This window comes from Sus scrofa, chromosome 14, assembly GCF_054392235.1.
Source record: "Sus scrofa isolate SSC_HxYL_T2T_F1_AM1 chromosome 14, Sscrofa_HxYL_maternal_Yorkshire_Landrace_v2.0, whole genome shotgun sequence".
NCBI classification, from domain to species: domain Eukaryota; kingdom Metazoa; phylum Chordata; class Mammalia; order Artiodactyla; family Suidae; genus Sus; species Sus scrofa.
The window spans coordinates 80,561,982-80,581,668 of record NC_139396.1 but is presented as its reverse complement, the minus strand read 5'-3'; positions in this window follow the sequence as shown (position 1 = coordinate 80,581,668).

Here is a 19,687-nt window from a genome sequence, read left to right as displayed (position 1 = left end):
ATCATTTCAGGGCTCTGGTGTGAGGGTGATTCCTGGGGTGACTGAGTTGGGGGGGGTAGGGGCTCAGAGTGTGAGTGCCCCATGGAGGAGGCCGTCAGGGTGTGGACCACACTGGGTATTTAAGAGGCATGCTCCCAGGCCAGTTGTTCACCTTCTCCGAGGACTAGCCACCCTGGGGTGGGGAGTCAGTCCCACAAGCATCAGTAAGACCCCAGATGTCAAATCTTCAGAAACCCAATTATGGTTAATACAATATTCTTCTGAGATGCCAGTAAAATCCTGAATGAAAACTTAAGGGAAAACAAACACCATGAAGAAAGTCTCTGTGACGTGCTTGTTTCCCAAGCATCCATGTGGAGCCAGTTGCTGGGACTCGGAGTCACATGGCTCACAGTGTCAATCACTCCAGGAGGGGCTGCAGGCTGCCAAAGTGCCATTCTGCATTGAGGGGCGAAGTCTTAGGAACTCAAGGCCTGAAATGCCCACCACAGCCCAGCCTTCCTTCCTTCTATTCAGCCAAGCCCCAGTGATCTGTGAGGATGCAGAGGCTCAGTGCTAGGCAGGGTTACCTGTGCTGAAGGAAATCTCTTGCTGTTATCTTCCGAGAAAGTGGAGGATGGAGTGGCAGGCGCATTACTTGCTGTGCCCGCAACCTAGATTAGTCACACTCCCCCTCCAAGGAACTTCTGCATGATTACTGTCCCGGAGCGGAGGTGGAGGGGGTGTCACTTCTCTTCCTCCCGTGTGGGCCCTTGCCTCCCAAACCTTCCGTCTTCAGCTACCGACATTGAGATGGGGACCTAATGCTTAGGATGTGATTGTGCAGAAGTGCCGCCACGTTGATGTTTCCCTGTACCAGCTTGAAGGGGAGAGACCTTTGGTTTGGTTCCCTTGCTCCTCGAGATCTCCCTGTGAGCATAGATCCTAACCAAAGTCAGGTGATGAAAAGGAGCAAACCCCAGATCCAAGCATGAGCGGGCACAGGACGCAGGAGGGTTTGAGAAAACGAACACTTCTTCCCTCCGGAGGAAATGTAGCTGAACTCCTCCCATTGAGAGGACGGGAGAGAGAGTGTGAAGTTAAAACTAGGACAGCAAAGGGACGGTAAAGTGAGGCAAGAACGTGCCTACCCGCCCTTTGATCTGCTATGAACAGGCTGATCACTCACCCAAGTTTCAGTAGGATATTGGTTTTCCTTTGTGCCTTATGGTTCCCCAAAGCTGTTGCTGTAGTGATCAAAGAAGACCTGCCTGTGCAATTTCATCTTTTGGTCTTAAGTAATGCCTTGATCTATCTGTGCTGCTTAAAGGAAAAAAAAAAAAAAAGAAAAGAAAAAAATCCTACGAGTTAACTTCTCCTAATGGCCTTTAACTGTTTACTTGGGAAAATGTTAGTTGCTCTAAAATGGAGCAAAGTGAGATGGGGACAGATGCTGCCAGGGCCTTTCCAATTTGTCTTTTATCTCAAGGCCGTGGGAATAGGCGAGTTGCCATGCAGTCAGCTGGCTGGGCTGTCTCAATGGAGTGGGTTGCCCTCAAAATTCTGTTTTCTGCACTCAGCCTGCAAGAGCAATTCCACAGAATCCTGGCCTCTGCTCCCCTCTCCTGCCTCTGTTCTGTGTTGCAAGGCTGTGTCTCAACTATTCGCAGGAAGGACCCCAGGAACCAAGTCATAGAGGGAGTGTGTGTATGTGGGCGCATGCACAGACCCAGCTGAGGGAGGCCAGGGTCTGCCTGTGCCTTATATATTTGTAGGGTTTTGTAGATTCATGCCCAATAGTTTGGTCTGCCTTCCCCCTAACACAGTTGGCCAACCTCAGAACACTTGTGGCCCTTAACCATTTTCTCCCTATTTTCTAGATGTCTTTTTTTTTTTTTTTTTCCCTTTTCTTTTTAGGGCCGCACCTGCTGCATAAGGAAGTTTCCAGGTTAGGGGATAGATCGGAGCTACAGCCAGCAGCCTATGCTGCAGCCACAGGAAAGCAGGATCCAAGCTGCATCTGCAACCTACAATGCAGCTCAACAATACCAGATCCTTAATCCAATGAGCAAGGCCAGGGATGGAACCTGCATCCTCATGGATCCTAGTCAGGTTCGTTTTCTGCGAGCCACAACAGGAACTTCTAGATGTGTTTTTCTATTGATGTATCTAAATAAAAACTTCTAATTTCATCCAGGAAGTTCAGAATTTCCTTCAGCCTATAGCCTTTAAAAACAGTTAGACTTGGTTCATCTCCCTGGAAGAATGGCTACCGTCTTTTCTAAGAAAACTTGATAATATGACATTAAAATGGTAACTAAAAAAAAAAAAAAGGAAAGAACAGGAAACCATCTGTGAGGAAACACAGTGTAATTGTATACTGTTTTTGGCACGAGATATGTTTCAGAAAAAAGTTGTATGTAAACTACATAAAGTAATGTACCCTTAGCCTAGTAAGGCCTTTTCTATAAACATCTTTTATAGATTGGTTTTAATAAAATAGTGTAACTCCTTCAAAGTGCTCTGTTTTGGCAAAGAGTGAATGTAGGAACACCCGTGGTTTAAATATGGAGATTCTTGCCCAGTGTCAAATCAAATTATGTTTTTTAGCTTGTAACAAATCTTGTTACACATATTACCCTTTTCTTCAGCTAAGAGTTATCTGGTGCCCGCCTTCTCTATGCCAGGTGTGGCTCAAAGCCTCGATTTTTCTCTTAGCCTAATGTACCTTATTTCTGGGGGCTTTTAAAAAGCCTTATGAGGAGTTCCCGTTGTGGCGCAGTGGTTAACGAATCCGACTAGGAACCATGAGGTTGCGGGTTCGGTCCCTGCCCTTGCTCAGTGGGTTAACGATCTGGTGTTGCTGTGAGCTGTGGTATAGGTCGCAGACGTGGCTTGGATCCTGTGTTGCTGTGGCTCTCGCTTAGGCTGGGGGCTACAGCTCCGATTCGACCCCTAGCCTGGGAACCTCCATATGCCATGGGAGCGGCCCAAAGAAATAGCAAAAAGACAAAAAAAAGAAAAAAAAAAAAAAGCCTTATGAGGCAATATCGGGGGAGTTCCCTGATGACTCAGTGGGTTAAGGATCTAGTGTTGTTACTGTTGTGGTTCATGTAACTGCTGTGACACAGGTTCAATCCCTGGCCTGGGAAATTCTACATGAGGGGGACTGGCAAAAAAAAAAAAAAAAAAAAAAAAAAAAAGACTTATTAGGAAATATCTGCAGAAAAGCTTGAGATTTAAGGACAACAAAAATAATGCATATAGCAGTGTATGTCTATTCAGCTATTGCTAAAAATAATTTTCTTTATTTAAAAATTAGATTTATTGGAGTTCCCGTCATGACTTAGTGGTTATTGAATCCGACTAGGAACCATGAGGACACAGGTTCCATCTCTGGCCTCGCTCAGTTGGTTAAGGATCCTGTGTTGCCGTAAGCTGTGATATATGTAGGTTGCAGATGAGGCTTGGAGGCTCTGGTCCAGCGTTGCTGTGGCTGTGGCATAGGCCGGTGGCGACGGCTCCAATTCAACCCCAAGCCTGGGAACCTCCATGTGCCACAGGTGCAGACTTAAAAAGAAAAAAAAAATGCAATTTCAAATACTTTGACTATAGTTCAATTTCTCTTCAGGGTTTCATGGAAATTAAGAAAGCAATGCACAGTAAGACAATACCAGTATAATCATTCCATTCAGCCATCTCTTCTTGAGTATCAGCAATGCCCCCTGCTGCATGCCCTCCACGTGGGCCCCGGGTGGAGGCAGAGCCCTCTGGCTCATGAGGAGGGTGGCGATGGCATCTCAGCTAGGAAGGACATTCCCAAAGGTACATGAAGGAAAAGGACAAAGCCTGTGTACCTCCTCATCTAAGAGGAGAGACAGGGCTCTAAACCTAGGATTACATTGTATGTTGTTCTTAAATTTCTCCATTTGAAATTAAACGAGTATCAGAAAATTTGCAATGAAGCAAGTATTAAAATATCTTAAGTTAGTGTCTACAGATGGGTGAATGGATAAGCAAAATGTGGCCTTTTCACACAGTGGAATATTAACCTTAAAAAGGAAGGAAATTCGGACACAGGCCACATGATGCTTGGTGAAAAAAGCCAGACACAAAAGGACAAATATGTGATTCTACTCATAGGAGGTCCCTAGAGAAATGAAATTCATTGAGACAGCAAGTAGAATGGTGGTCGCCAGGGGCTGTGGGGAGGGGAATACGTGTTTAACAGGTACAGTTTACATTTTACAAGATGAAAGAGCTCCGTGGATGGATGGTGGTGATTCACAACAGTGCGATTGTTTTTAATGCCATTTAACAGTCCATTTAAAAACAGTTAAGATGGGAGTTCCCTGGTGGCTCGGTGAGTTAAGGATCTGGCATGGTCATAGCTGTGATGCCGGTTCAGTTTATGGCACAGGAACTTCCACATGCCATGGGCAGAGCCAAGAAAAAAAAAATTTGGTAGATGCAAACTATTGAATTCAGTGTGGATAAGCAATGAGATCCTGTTGTATAGCACAGGAACTGTATCCAGTCACTTGTGATGGAACACAATGGAGAATAATGTGACAAAAAGAATACACACACACACACACACACACATATGGTTTGGTCACTTTGTTGTATAGCAGAACATTGTAAATCAACTATAATAAAATTATAGTTAATTTTAATAAATTAATTAAAAATAAATTTAAAATTTAAGATGGTAAATTCCATGCTATGTGTATTTAAGCACAATTGAAAAAAATGTAAAATTAAATTAATCATAATTCTTGGTGCTCGACAGGGATGATGATTGGTGGGACTATTAAGGTGAAATTTTCTCCCCATGCACTTGAGTGATATTCAGTCAATTTGCAGTTCACATATTAATGATACCACGGCTAGAAATTTACCAATTTGCTAAGATTCCTAAGTGTGTAGCCGTTTACTGCAACATATTGTCATAGTAAAAAGCTGCAGCAGCCACCCAAATGTCCATTAATATGAGGCAATTAAATAAATTATAGTGCTTTCGTAAAAGAAATGCTGTGCAACCATCATAAGGGCAATTGTGTCAACATGGAAAGAAATGCGAGGTTAAATGTTCAAAATACATAATGCAAATCAGTGTACACAGTGTAATCCCATGAAAAATAGAAAACATATATAAAAAATATGTCAATCTATATGTATCTATGGGTATGTTCTCAAGGCATAGCCAACAACATGGAAATAGTGGTTATTTCATTTGTCTTGAACATGTCGAAATAAACTCACGGATAAGAAGGGAAATGAGACAAACCCAAAGAGTGATTAACTCTGAAAAATATGAGTGAGGAAGGAATGGGGGACTTCTTATTTTCTGTGCTTTTGTATTGCATTTATTTATTTATTGATTGTCTTTTTAGGGCCACACTCAGGGCATTTGGAGGTTCCCAGGCTAGGGGTCGAATCAGAGCTGCAGCTGCCGCCCTATGCCACAGCCACAGCAACATGGGATCCGAGCCGTGTCTGCGACCTACACCACAGCTCACGGCAACACTGGATCCTTAATCCACTGAGTGAGGCTGGAGATTGAACCCTTGTCGTCATGGATAGCAGTGGGGTTCATTACCACTGAGCCACAACAGGAACTCCAGCATATATTTTTTTAATGCTGAGTATGATGTGCAAATAAAAATAATTGAGTCATTCAAAAACTGAAATAAATTTACACATACTTTATTATTTTCTCAAACATATTTACCTAATAAACATGAGAGAAAAAATTAACACAAGCAAATGTGAGGCAGGTGTCTGCCAGAAAACAATTGTGAGGCAATGATTCCTTCCAGACACCCAGGGAATAGATTCCATGCTTTCCCGTCCTTACTCTCTGTGATTCCACAGGATCCTAGGGAACACAGGAGGGTTTGACCAACGACCCACTGAATACTGGCTGTTGTTTGCCATTGTCATGGAATTTGCCGACTCTCACTCTTGACCTCACAGAGGACTTTGTGAGCATGAAAAGTGACATTTATAACTCCCGCTGGAATTTCCACGGACCCAGGACCCTGCCAGGCCAAGGGATGAATCACGGCTTCTTAGAATTGTGGAGCCATCTTGGAAACAGCTGCCAAGTAACTAATGCTCTTAAAAATAGCTCTCACTCCCTACAAAATGAATCGCTTATTTTAAGAAGACAAGAGTGGCTTGAATCTGTCCTGCTTGCATTTTTCATCTCCTGGGCAGCGTGCCAGGGGGTCCAAGAAAGCCCTGCTTGTCAGATGGGAATGCCATCTGTGTTCATGATGCCAAGGGCTGGGCTAACTGGGGTGAAGCCTGAGTCACCCCGTATGGAATCCGTCTCCTCCATGGTATGGACCATGGAGAATGGATTTGAACTCGGGTGCCCTGCACAGAAGTTTGCTCTTCGGATCAGGGGTCCTAAAAGTATGGTGTGTGCTCCAGGCCATGGGAAGATGGTCTACTGGAGACCTAGGGGTGATCTTACTAAGGGAGCCTAGTCAGACAGTGAAAGATGAACATCATATGATATCACTGATAGGTGGAATCAAAAAAAAAAAAAAAAGGATACAAATGAACTTATTCTCAGAACAGAAACAGACTCACAGACTCTGAAAACAAACTTATGGGTACCAAAGGGGACAGGTGGGGGTTTGAGACTGGCATATGCACACGGTGGCGTATGCAATGACTGGCTAACAGGGACCTGCTGTACAGCACAGAGAACTCTACCTGCTATTCTGTGATCATCTATGTGGGCAAAGAATCTGAAAGAGAATGGATGTGTGTACATGTGTCACTGAATCACTCTGGTGCATAGCAGACATGAGCATGACTTTGTAAATCAACCCTGCTTCAATACACTTGAAAAACATTTAAAAAAAGATGGTCCATTGGGTGCAGAAGGAAAACACGAGAAGGCCAGTTGACATTCATTTTTTGGTCTAATGAAGATAAGAACAAATTTAAGCTTTCATGACACTTAATGTGTGGATTGACACTGGAGTCTGGATGCAGTCTGTATCAGGCAACTGCCCTTCCCTGGAAATTCCACATGCCATTGGGGTTGAAGGCAGCTGCGTGCCATGTTTATTGATTCATTTTTTTCCATATTGTGATCTATTGCCATCAACCTATTTGTTAGCTTAAAAAGGGTCAAATAGAAAATATATATAAGGAATTCCCTGGTTAAGGATCCGGTGTTATCACTGCGGTGGCTCGGGTTCGACCCTTGCCATGGGTGCCACCAAAATAAATGAATAAATAACTAATAAAATGTAAAATATATAAAAACTGGACATGAGTTAAAGTGGTCAGGACATATTTTGATCAGTAATGTACTATCGTCATACACAACTGACCTCAACTTGGATTTGTGCAGACATGACTGGCATTCGAAAGCGAAAACGAGGGAACGGGTGTAGTCGTGGAAGGGAAACTACAAAAACTGGAAGGGGAGGGTTGGTCCATGTGAAACCATCAGGGTTTGCTAATTGACACTTCTCCAGTTAGGCTCCTGTCCTCCTACAGAGGCTGGGAGATAGGACCTTTATTTTCAGGTGTTGGCTAGAACAAACAATAAATTCTTTTGGCAGTCTTGAGTTTTGTCAGACAGGCACTTTAAGGGAGCTGAGTGTCAACCTCTGGATGTTGGCCTTGGGCTATTGGAAAGTATGCTACTATTTGTTCAAGTCTTTGTAAGTGTAACTGAGAATTGGGCTTAGGGGAGTCTGGCTAGAATCTGGGTAGGGGGGAAATCCTTTGTCAATAATCCTACAGGTACTATCTGAGCAAAGGGAGTCATTGTGCTATTTTGTAATTATATAAAGAAATGCCATCCTGAAATTAATTCATACCTCTTTAGGAGTTCCCATAGTGGCTCAGCAGTAATAAACACAACTAGTATCCACGAGGATGCTGGTTTGATCCCTGGCCTCGCTCAGTGGGTTAAGGCTCTAGCATTGTTGTGAGCTATGGTGTAGGTCACAGAGGCACCTTGGATCTGGTGTTGCTGTGGCTGTGGCAGCTGCAGCTTGGATTCGACCCCTAGCCTGGGAACTTCCATATGCCGTGGGCATGGCCCTAAAAGACAAAATTAAAAAATTAAAATTTTGTCCGGATATATGCCCAAGAGTGGGATTGTGGGATTATGAAAGTTCTATGTATAGATTTCTAAGGTATCTCCAAACTGTTCTCCATAGTGGCTGTACCAGTTTACACTCCCACCAACAGTGCAGGAGGGTTCCCTTTTCTCCACAACCCCTCCAACATTTGTTAGAGACACATGCACCGGCATGTTCATTGCAACACTATTCACAATAGCCAGGACATGGAAACAACCCAAATGTCCATCAACAGAGGATTGGATTCGAAAGATGTGGTATATATACACAATGGAATACTACTCAGCCATAAAAAAGAATGACATAATGCCATTTGCAGCAACATGGATGGAACTAGAGAATCTCATCTTGAGTGAAATGAGCCTGAAAGACAAAGACAAATACCATATGACATCACTTATAACTGGAATCTAATATCCAGCACAAATGAACATCTCCTTAGAAAAGAAAATCATGGACTTGGAGAAGAGACTTGTGGCTGCCTGATGGGAGGGGGAGGGAGTGGGAGGGATCGGGAGCTTGGGCTTATCAGACACAACTTAGAATAGATTTACAAGGAGATCCTGCTGAGTAGCATTGAGAACTTTGTCTAGATACTCATGTTGCAACAGAACAAAGGGTGGGGAAAAAAATGTAATGTATACATGTAAGGATAACTTGAACCCCTTTCTGTACAGTGGGAAACTATAACTAAAAAAAAAAAATTAAAAATAAAAAAATGAAGTGGTCTCGTTTGTTATAAAAAAAAAAATTATACCTCTTTAAAGTTCCTAAGTAATCTCAGGGCAAATTAGTTGGAGTTGTATAGTGTAATGATGAGTCAGACATTTTGCCTGTACAAAAAGACAGATATTCCAAATAGGGAGAATATTTGGTGATGACATTGCTGCGAATACAATGTTGAAAGCATGGAGGAATGTGCCTCCTACAGCACAGGACCACACACCACACAGAGGCAACAGGTTAACAGAGAGACAAGGAAGGTTTCTCAGGGGCATCTCATGGCACGGGGAGAGAAATCTGCAACTTCCAGCGGTAATGTGATTGGTTTTTCCAAAAAATACGTCCTGACCCCACAAACTCCATTACCTGCATTGACTGGGGACCCAGTTAAACACATCTGCCTGGAGGGTCCTGCTCCCTCTCGGGTCTTGCTCTCCGGTGGGCCCTGGCAGCCACCTCTCCTCATTCCCAACCCCCTGCTGTCCCTCCTCTCCCCAAGGGCTATGTGCCAGGCTCCAGACAACCTCACCCACACGTGGGAGCCCCAGCAGAGCCCATGTCCCCAATGGTTCTCCCCAAACCCACAGCCTCTGCCGTCTCTGCCCTCACCTGGAGAATGTAACTCAGAAGCTGGGGCATTATATTGGTTCATGTCATCTTTTCCCATCCTGTGACATGTTCTATTTTTGAGCAAAATGTGTTAAAGTAATACATGTTTATCTTTGTAAGAATACAGAGGGAGCCCATGCTCAAACCTTCTTCACTAACAGGGCTGCACAATCAGAAAAGTTAGGAGTCCACTGCTTTAGCCTGTGTGCCCTGAAACACACTCACCCCTGGGCGGAGGCTGGGAAAGAGAGGAAAGGCCACCTGCTGCCCACCTGTAGGTGGAAGAGCAGCCTCCTGTGGACTGAAAGGGAGGCTGGGATGAACTTGTCTAGATGTCAACCCTTTATTATTATTGCTATTATGTTTTTTTTCTTTTTCTGGCCGCACCTGCAGCATATGGAAGTTCCTGGACTAAGGTCAAATCAGAGCTGCAGCCGAGGCCTGCGCCACAGTCACAGCAATGCCAGATCTGAGCCTCATTGGTGACCTACACCACAGCTCACAACCAATACCAGATCCTTAACCCACTGAGGGAAGCCAGGGATCAAACCTCCATCCTCATGGATACTACTTGGGTTTGTAACCCACTGAGCCACAACACGAACTCCCTAGACGTCAAGCCTTCAGAGGATCCAACTTGTAATATTACCCAGAATATTATTAAGGGGGATCTTTCCACCAGATGTGATAACATAGTAACACAGGGCATGCTCAGTGCCTTCATAAATATCCTTTTGGGGTGATTATCATCTTGCAGGTATTCGCCCAAACCTTGGCCATCATTTGCTCTGCCCTTCTGTTCATTCAGACATTCTTTTCATCCTCCTTAGAGCCAAGTTAAGTCTCCATAGTTTCGACACAGAGACAATGAGATGGCAAACAGCTTATCCCCCAAATTGTCATTAACACACAGTTCTGACGATTTGAAGACTTTGAGCTGTTTTTTCAATATTCTCTATCAAATTTTATTCCAAAAATATCAACTCACTTTTTTGGGTGTCCCTGATTTAGCCTAAACTTTGCTGAGTCAGCCTGTGGTGAATCCAACGAAGGTTCACCTCATCCTGCTTTGGAAAGTAAGCAGGAGCTGACCTTGATTAGGGGGAGGGAACTCATGAGGTCAGGGCTTCCTCTCTCCTTTTCTGCTCACTGGCTTTACTCTATGTCCTCAACAGGTGATGCTGTGCTTCCTGCCACCAAAGTTGCTCTCAGCCATGAGGACAACCTTGTTTATCGCCATGGATACTCGGTTGGGTCCAATGATGACAATGCCTGGACACTGAGGGGATGGATGAGCCAACAAACGTCAAGACAAGTGTGAGGTTAAATTGATGAAATAAATTGTTCCTTTGGGGCTGGTGGAGCATCCTCCACCCTGGTCCACTTGCCCTGGGTGACAGCAACAGGTGGTTCTGCCTCCTGCTATGTTTATAGTCACTGGTACATTGGCATGGTTTCTTCTTTTCCTTTAATATTGTGTTTTTTTTTTTTTCTCTTTACAGCCCCGCATGTGGCATATGGAAGTTCCCAGCCTAGGAGCTGCAGCTGCTGCCCGACACCACAGCCACAGCAACAGGATCCAAGCTGCATCTGCAACTTATGCCACACCTCACGGTGATGCCGAATCCATAACACACTGAGTGAGGCCAGGGATTGAACCTGCATCCTCGTGGGCACTATGTCAGCTTACTAACCCGCTGAGCCACAATGGGAACTCCTAATATTGTTTCTAAAATGCAGCCTAAGCCATAATTCTTTTAGATTAATGGAACCAGTGGTTCAAGAAGGAGTTGTCAGAAGGAGTTGTAAGTGGTGCTTGTCCAGTGGGAAGACACCACCTACTTACAGAGCCATTCAAAGAGCTTAACCACATATGTCTCTGACTCCACGAATTAAATGAATTACTCCTCACCCCCCCGGGGAAATGTCCTGAGTGATATTTTTAATTGAGTGGAACGTTGGTTGAAAACACATTTCAACTTTGGATGCCAAAAAATGAAACATGATACAGACAAGTTGCCCAAAGGAGGAAGGAGAAGAGTGGGTCTCTTCTAAAGAAGCCGTGGAGCTGTGCAGAGCTCTGCATCCAAGGCTTCCCTTCAGAGATGGTTCCACTCACGCAGAAGCAGTGGAGATCTTAGGAGCGAGGACCCCGCTCTGACTCTGCCCATGGCTACCTTGGCCAGTCACCCGAAGTGGTCAGTCTGCCTCTCCTCCCCCAGAGGTGCTGAGGATCTTCTCTTCATCATGGGCCTGGCACTGCCTTCGCTTAATCTTCATGACACCCAGAGGAGGCAGAAACACTGGTTTGAGGCATCTTGAATAGGTAGAGGCACAGAGAGACTTTAACTGATGTACCTGAGATGACGCAGTTGATATTTGCAGGAATTGGGGCTTGAATGAAGTAACGGGGCCCGAGGCTATTTGGAGTGAATGTACGATGTATTTTACTATTAAAGTAAGTATTTTGAAATATTTTATTCTTTCTTTGCATCTCCTTTATTTTAATATGTCCCCATCTCAACCCCAAGTATCCCCGAATGGAAGAGAAAAATGGAGCAGTTAAAGGCCTTTTAGAGGTGAAGTGAATCAGGGGAATTGAGATGTTTTATTGATCCAAACAACTCTCTCAAGGGAGTTCCCATTGTGGCTCAGCAGGTTACAAACACAGCTAGTATCCATAAGGATGCAGGTTCAACCCCTGGCCTCACTCAGTGGGTTAAGAATCTGGATTCACTGCAAGCTGTGGCATAGGTCACAGATGTGGCTTAGATCCCACATTGCTGTGGCTGTGGTGTAGGCTGATAGCTGCAGCGCCGGTTTGACCTTTAGCGTGGGAACTTCAATATGCAGCACATATGGCCCTGAAAAGCAAAACAACACCACCACCAACAAAAACAAAAACACTCTCTCAAGACTTCTATGCCTCACTTTATGGCCTCTCTACATGATCTCTTGTAGGCCATTGGCCATTTTTGCAAATTTTTTTTTGTTTGTAATAAAATAGAAGTTGAGTATCTTCAAGAAGGCAAATCACAGTAAAACACCATGCTCTTGAAAAATGTAGAAGAGAAAATAATGGAAAGAGAAAAAGTAGAGAATGAGGAAGGAAGGAAGGAGAGAATAAAGGAAAGATGAAGGAAAAGAAGAAGGAAGGGAGGGAGGGAAAGGAGTGAGGAAGGAGGGAAGGAAGGGAGTTGCAGACACGTATGTAAGATCAGGAAAGATTTCAAAGTGCAAACTGAAGAAAGGGTTTCTCTAGCTAACATATGCAGGTCCTCAATACATACTTGCCAAAGAGATCACTTCCCCTGGAAATCAAGCTTTGTACATTTGATCATTTCGTGTGATTTTTCTGGAGATGAATTGACGCATTTGGCAGGTGTAAAATTCTGGTAGTTCTTTCGATTAGTCTAAAGTTTCATACTTGCTGTCATATACCTATCTGCCTGACTTAGAGTTTTTCTTACAACTCTGAAATTTGAGATGAAAAGAGTCGAGTCTTGGGATTGGCCCCGCTCTCCCCCTTGGTTACGTGTGCCCTTCCTCCTTCACATGGGATGCTGCTGCCGTTCTTGTTTCCTGCGGAGGCTAAAGCACACAGAAGGAAAACACCCTTGAGCCCAGTTTTCTTGATCTGGGGAGCCAAGCCTAATAAAAGCGAGGGGGTTTCCACATGGTTCTGTCCTAACAAGTGAACATGCAAGGATGTGTTTGTGAGAGGCAGTGCTGCTATTAAGTCGTGATGGTCTGAAGGCTCACCAATGCGCCAGTGCATGAACACACAGGCCACTCACTAAAGAACTTCTGTGAGCTGGGCACCGGGTCTGAACTTCCGGGAAGCAGCACGTCAAACTTCCACTCAGCTCTGTGTGGGAGCCCCTGCTGGCCTCCGTGGGGACCACTTCCTGCCTCCCCATGCTGGGCTCTGTTGCTGTCTTACTCCCTTTTGTCTTGTCTCCCGCAGTGACTCTGAGCCATTTGATTGAAAATCTCCACATGGTCATCAGATATCTTTTTTTTTTTTTTTTTTTGTCTTTTCTAGGGCCACTTCTGTGGCATGTGGAGGTTCATAGGCTATGGGTCTAATCGGAGTTGTTGCCGTGGCCTACACCAGAGACACAGCAACACGGGATCCGAGCAGTGTCTGCGAGCTACACCACAGCTCACGGCAATGCCGGATCCTTAACACACTGAGCAAGGCCAGGGATTGAACCCGCAACCTCATGGTTCCTAGTCGGATTCGTTAACCACTGCACCACGACGGGAACTCCCAGATATCTTGTTAAAATGCTGTTTTGGACTTGTGTATGCCCATATTAAAACCACTCTTACGTATTATCCATTGCTCCAGGAAGCCCCCTTTAAAAATGGGCCAAGCATTTGAATAGACAGCTCTCCAAAGACGATATAGAACAAATATATGAAAAGATGTGCAACATCATTAACCACTAGGGAGATGCAAATGCAACCACAATGCAATACTGGTTCCCATCCAGTAGGATGGCTAGAACCAGAAAGAAAATAGCAAGTGTAAGCAAAGAAGTGGAAAACTGGAAGCCTGATACATTGCTGGTGGGAATGTAGAATGATGTAGCCACTTTGAAAACCAGTTTGCCAGTTCTTAAAAATGTTAAGCACACAATGATAGGATCCAGCAAATTTATTCGTAGGTATGTACCTAAGAGAAATGAAAATATACCTCCACACAAAAACATACACAAATGTACACGGTAGTATTATTCACAACAGCCGAAAAGTGGATGTCCATCAATGGATGAATGTATAAATAGGTGATTTATGCATACAATAGAATATTATTCAGCCATCAAAAGGAATAATATACTGATACAGACTACAACATGGATGAACCTTGAAAATGCTATATTAAGTAAAAGGAATCAATCTCAAAGGCCGTATATTATATGATTCTATTTATATGAAATGTCCAGAATAGACAAATGAAAGTAGATGTAGTGATTGTTGGTTGTATATGGGGAGAGGGTTGGGGAGAAATGGGGTGTAACTGCTAATGGGCACAGTACTTCTTTTGTCTTTTCAGGGATGGTGAAAATGTTCTAAAATAGATTGTAGTGATGGTTGCACAACTTTATGAGTTAACTACAAACCATAAATTTAAGTTTTTTAAAAAAAATGCTCTTAGGGCAGTGAAATTACTCTATAGGATACTGTAATGATGGATGCATGTCATACATTTGTTAAAATCCATGCAACGTTCTACACCAAGTGTTAACTATGGGCCCTGGGTGATGATGCTGTGTCAGTGTAGGTTCAGGGATTGTAACAAATGCACCCCTCTGGTGGGGGATGTCTGTGTGGTGGGGGGAGTCTGAGCAGGTATGTCATGGAGGGTGTATGAAACTCTGTACTTTTTGCTCAAATTTGCTGTGAACCTAAAACTGCTCTAAGAAATAAATCGATTGGAGTTCCCGTTGTGGCTCAGTGGTTAATGAATCCGACTAGGAATCATGAGGTCTTGGGTTCGATCCCTGGCCTTGCTCAGTGGGTTAAGGATCCGGCATTGCCGTGAGCTGTGGTGTGTAGGTTGCAGATACGACTCGGATCCTGCGTTGCTGTGGCTGTGGTGTAGGCTGGCAGCTGCAGCTCTGATTGGACCCCATATGCCATGGGATCAGCCATAGAAAAGGCAAAAAAGACCCAAAAAAAGACAAAAAAAAGAAAGAAAGAAAGAAAGAGTGAAAGAAAGAAAGAGTGAAAGAAAGAAAGAGTGAAAGAAAGAAAGAAAGAAATCCATTGAAACAACAGCAATGACAACTACACTGGATGTCTTCCAATTGCATTTGGGATAAATGCAGTTATCACTGTCATTACCATGGAGGGCAAGGCACTGGGCCCTTGGACACGCTGCTGCTTTTGCCTGGAATCCTCTCCCACCCCCTCACCCTGCTCCCAACTCTACTTCCTACTCAGCTCAGCATGCACCCACCCAGGAAAGATTGCTCTGATTCTCCAGACCCTGACAGACTAGGCTTAGGGTCCAATGTCTGACTTCCACCAAAAGTAGACCCATCAGGGCAGGATAACTTCTCACATATTCACAGCTGTGTCCCTACAATGGAATGCAGAGACACTCGATACACATTTGAGGAATGCCTGAACAAAGCTGCTTGATGTTTACAGAGAGTGACTATATTCATTTCCCATTGAAACCACTCAAACTTGGAAGACAGGCGTATTTACTTCACTTGAGAAATAAAGAAACCAAGATTCAGACAAGTTAGATGATGCTTTCAAAGGAGGTGGAGTTAGGACTCCATTGTGTGTGTGTGTGTGTGTGTGTGTGTGTGTGTGTGTGTGTGTGTGTGTTTCATCCAAAGTCAAGGCTGTATCTTTTTTTTTTTTTTTTTTTTTTTAGGGCTACACCTGTGGCATATGGAGGTTCCCAGGCTGGTGTTTGAATCGGAGCTGCAGCTGCTGGCCTACACTACAGCCCCAGCAACACAGGATCCATGGAGCCATGTTTGCAACCTAAACCACAGCTCATGGCAACGCTGGATCCTTAACCCATGGAGCGGGGCCAGGGATTGAACCCAAGTCCTCATGGATATTAGTCGGTTTACCACTGAGCTACAATGGGAACTCTGAGACTATATTTATCTTCACTGGTTGATGTGAGAATGCTTAAAATGACTGGAGCCTACAGGGAAAACTTGGGGTTGAAAATATAGAACCAAGCAAAGCAAAAGGCTAGAGATGGTGGGATCGAGGCTCAAACGCCGAGGACACAGGTGTGGACATTAGGAAACAAGACTGTGTATATTTTAAACTCAAGTCCAATACTCCCTCCACTGTTCCTCAGTGCCAATCCTCAACATTTAAAATCTATCAGTCATTTCAATATATTATATATATTTATTCTAACTGAATCTTCTGTGCGGGGAAGGGTTTTAGTACTCATTTTGTTATCCAGGACACTATGATTTCAACCAAGTGTCTACTGCATCTATGAAAACCAGTCACTTTATTCCTAGTTGCCTGTGCATAAACACCCAGCCTTGTGTACACAGTGTACATATGTGTGAGTAAACGCATGCAGAGTGTCAGCTATATGGTTTATAATATCTTGAAATATCTTAAACATCCTGTGTATATCTACAGATGAACAGTTGGCTTGCAGACCTTGTTAAGCACACTTGGCGTGGCAGAGGCCTCTTTTTTACAAGGTAAAAAATGATAACGTGAGTATGTTTAGACATTCTGGAGAGAAGAGAGGTTCTGGAACCCTGGCCCCATCCAGGAAAGTTCAAGGAGAGGTCAGGGGGGCAGGAACTCGCCCGAAGCCTCTCCCTGGAGCTTGCAGGCACTGAAAACTATCAAATGTGAAAAACAAGACCATTGGACTATTAAATTCAGTAATAAGCTAGTGTTGGAGTTCCCTGGTGGCTCGGCAGGTTAAGGATCAAGTGTTGTCCCTGCTGTGGCTCACGTTATACTTGTGGAGCAGTTTTGAGTCCTGGCCAGGAAATTTCTGCATGCCACAGGCACGACAATAATAATAATAATAATAATAATAATAAAAGAGAAAAAAAGCTAGTGTTCAAAGACAAACTCCTACTGGTAATCAGATATTTGTTCCAAAGGGGATAACACAAACCAAGCAGATGTGAAATGAAACAAATAAATATCAAAAAGTCAAAGTGTGGGAAAATACATGAGCTTTGAGGGTCAACAGATATTAAGTCATTTTAGAATCTGGTTGAGAACCTATTATGAGTCTCACACTGCCCCAGGTATCATGGGTAAAATATGTCATTCAAGTCCCTCCCCTCAGAAGATGTGACAAAAATATTGCCATTTCACTAATTTTGCATTTTATTGCAAGTGCTTGAACTCAAAAAACATTTTCTCATGCTGAAAAAAAAAGTGCTTATTCTTCATAATGTAAATCTAACCTATGCCAGAATTCTAAACATCCCTTACTCCGGATATTACCACCGCTCCAGACTGCAACCGCCAAGTTGCAAAAAATAAACAGGAACAACTGATAGCTCATCAAAATAGCTGCATTGATTGTGCACTTCGATATAACCTCAGATTATATAATGTGGAGAGTGGTTTTCTGGGAGCTGGAGATGGTATTAAAATTTTGAAGTATAAAACTAAAAAATACATTTCAAACAACAAAAAAAAATACTGTCTTTTCTAACACAAATATCACCTAGGGTACCCTTGGGATAGGTGGGAATTTCCCCCTACCTGGTCTTGTGGAAGGTCTAGCTTCCAGATCCTTCTACGGTCAGGCAGGACTTGGCCTTTCCCTGCTAACACAGGTAACCTGAAGATAAGATCAACAGTATGGGTCAGTCACAGCGGCTAAGAGTTCTGGGTGGCTCTCCCTGGTCTCCAAGGGCGGCCGTCAACCATGCAGCCAGCAGTGCTTTATTACCGGGCATTTGGTTCCTCTTATATTTCTAGAGGAAAAAAAAGTTTAATGTTTTAGCTTTTCATTCCAAAGAATTTCAGATGTAGAAAAAAAACTTTCCAAAATAGTAAAAGACGTTTTGATATGATCGTCACCCAGAGTCCCCAAATGTTAGAATTTAACTTGGCCACAGGATAACGCTCAAAATCAGAAACTGGAACTGACTCCATACTATGACATAAGCATCTACAGGCTGTACTCAAGTTTCATCCATTGTCCTATGAGATTCGTCTAATCCAGGATCCGATTCAGCATCACACATCGTCACAAAGTAATCACGTTTCTTGTCATTGTTACTATGGAGTCGTCCTTTAGTCTGCTGTCCTTTACAACTTTGATATTGTTTAAGAAAAATGGGAGTGCCCTGGTGGCTCAGCAAGTTAAGGATCCAGCGTTGTCACTGTTGTGGCTCAGGTCATTGCTGTGGCATAGTTTTGATCTCTGCACAGGAAAAAAAAAAAAAAAAAAAAAAAAGTATTGGCTTTGGAATTAAATTACCTAAATTCAAATCCTACCTTCCTGCTTACGAGCTTGGGGACCTTGAGCCACCCTTTGTCTCCATTTCTTCATCTGTAAAAATAACATCAATGGTAATAGGGCCTTCTTCAGAGAGTAGCTGTAAAGATCTGTTTGAATGTAGGAAAATAGCCATTCTAACTGGATACACATTCGAATCATTTCTAAAAAACATCCATTCTAATCATTTCTAATAGAAATGGTTTATTAAACGCTATCAGTTTTCCTTAGAATTTCTCAGAGACCCTTCGGGGAACCAGGCTTAGAAGTCACAGGGAACAGACAGGAACATCCAGATAGTATTCCCAATCGTGTCACCTGCATAAACACGACTGCTAAGCAAGGGAACACCATTCCTAATGTTACTGTGTTGTCACTTGACCCAGGCCTCCCATGCACTTGCAAGACCGTTTGAGATTGTCAACTGCACTTGCAAGACTTTTTGAGAAGCCTTCCTCGCAGGTGAAAGTGGAGCTTCTAGGAATCTGGAAGATGTGTTTTGTAAACCTGCCTGTCTCTAAATTATAAGTGGGTCATAAGAAGTGCCAAGGGAGAGTTTTTGCCACAATCCATATTTTGGGGTTCTCAATATTCAGGCTCTTCTTCCCATACCTATGGTTACAGACCAACAGACTCCTGAACAACCATCCCTAAGATGAATGAAAATTCTCTCAGCCTTTTCTTCAAAAGGGGGGCCCAATGTCTCAACTGTCCCTGCATCCAAATCTGGGTGATATTCATTAGTTCTCTAATGTAGCCATGATCCACACTAGCTATACCTATGGGCAAAACTGCTATAATAATGGGATCGCTACAGACATACCTCTATGAATGATAGTGAGAAGGAAGAAGCAGGAAAGAAGATGCCAGGAGTTTCTGCAGTTTTCATTACTTCTACTGGTCACAAGGCCCTAGCTGGCATGTAAAACTTTTTTTTTTTTTTTTTTACTCCCACACCTGCAGCATATGGAAGTTTCCCAAGCTAGGGGTCAAACTGGAGCTGCAGCTGCAGCCTAAGCTACAGCCACAGCAATGCCTGCTCCAAGAGGCAAATGGAAATTCCCAGGCCAGAGATCCAACCCTTGCCATTGCAATAACCAAAGCCACAGCAGTGACCATGCTGACTCCTTCACTTACTGAGCCTCCAGGGAATGCCTAAGCTGCCTTTTCAATAGCAATTGTCTCCTGGTCTGTTGGCCTCGCCAGCCCTGAATAATAATAAAACCTGTATTTTAAAACACCGTCATGGAGTTCCCATAATGGTGCAGTGGAAACG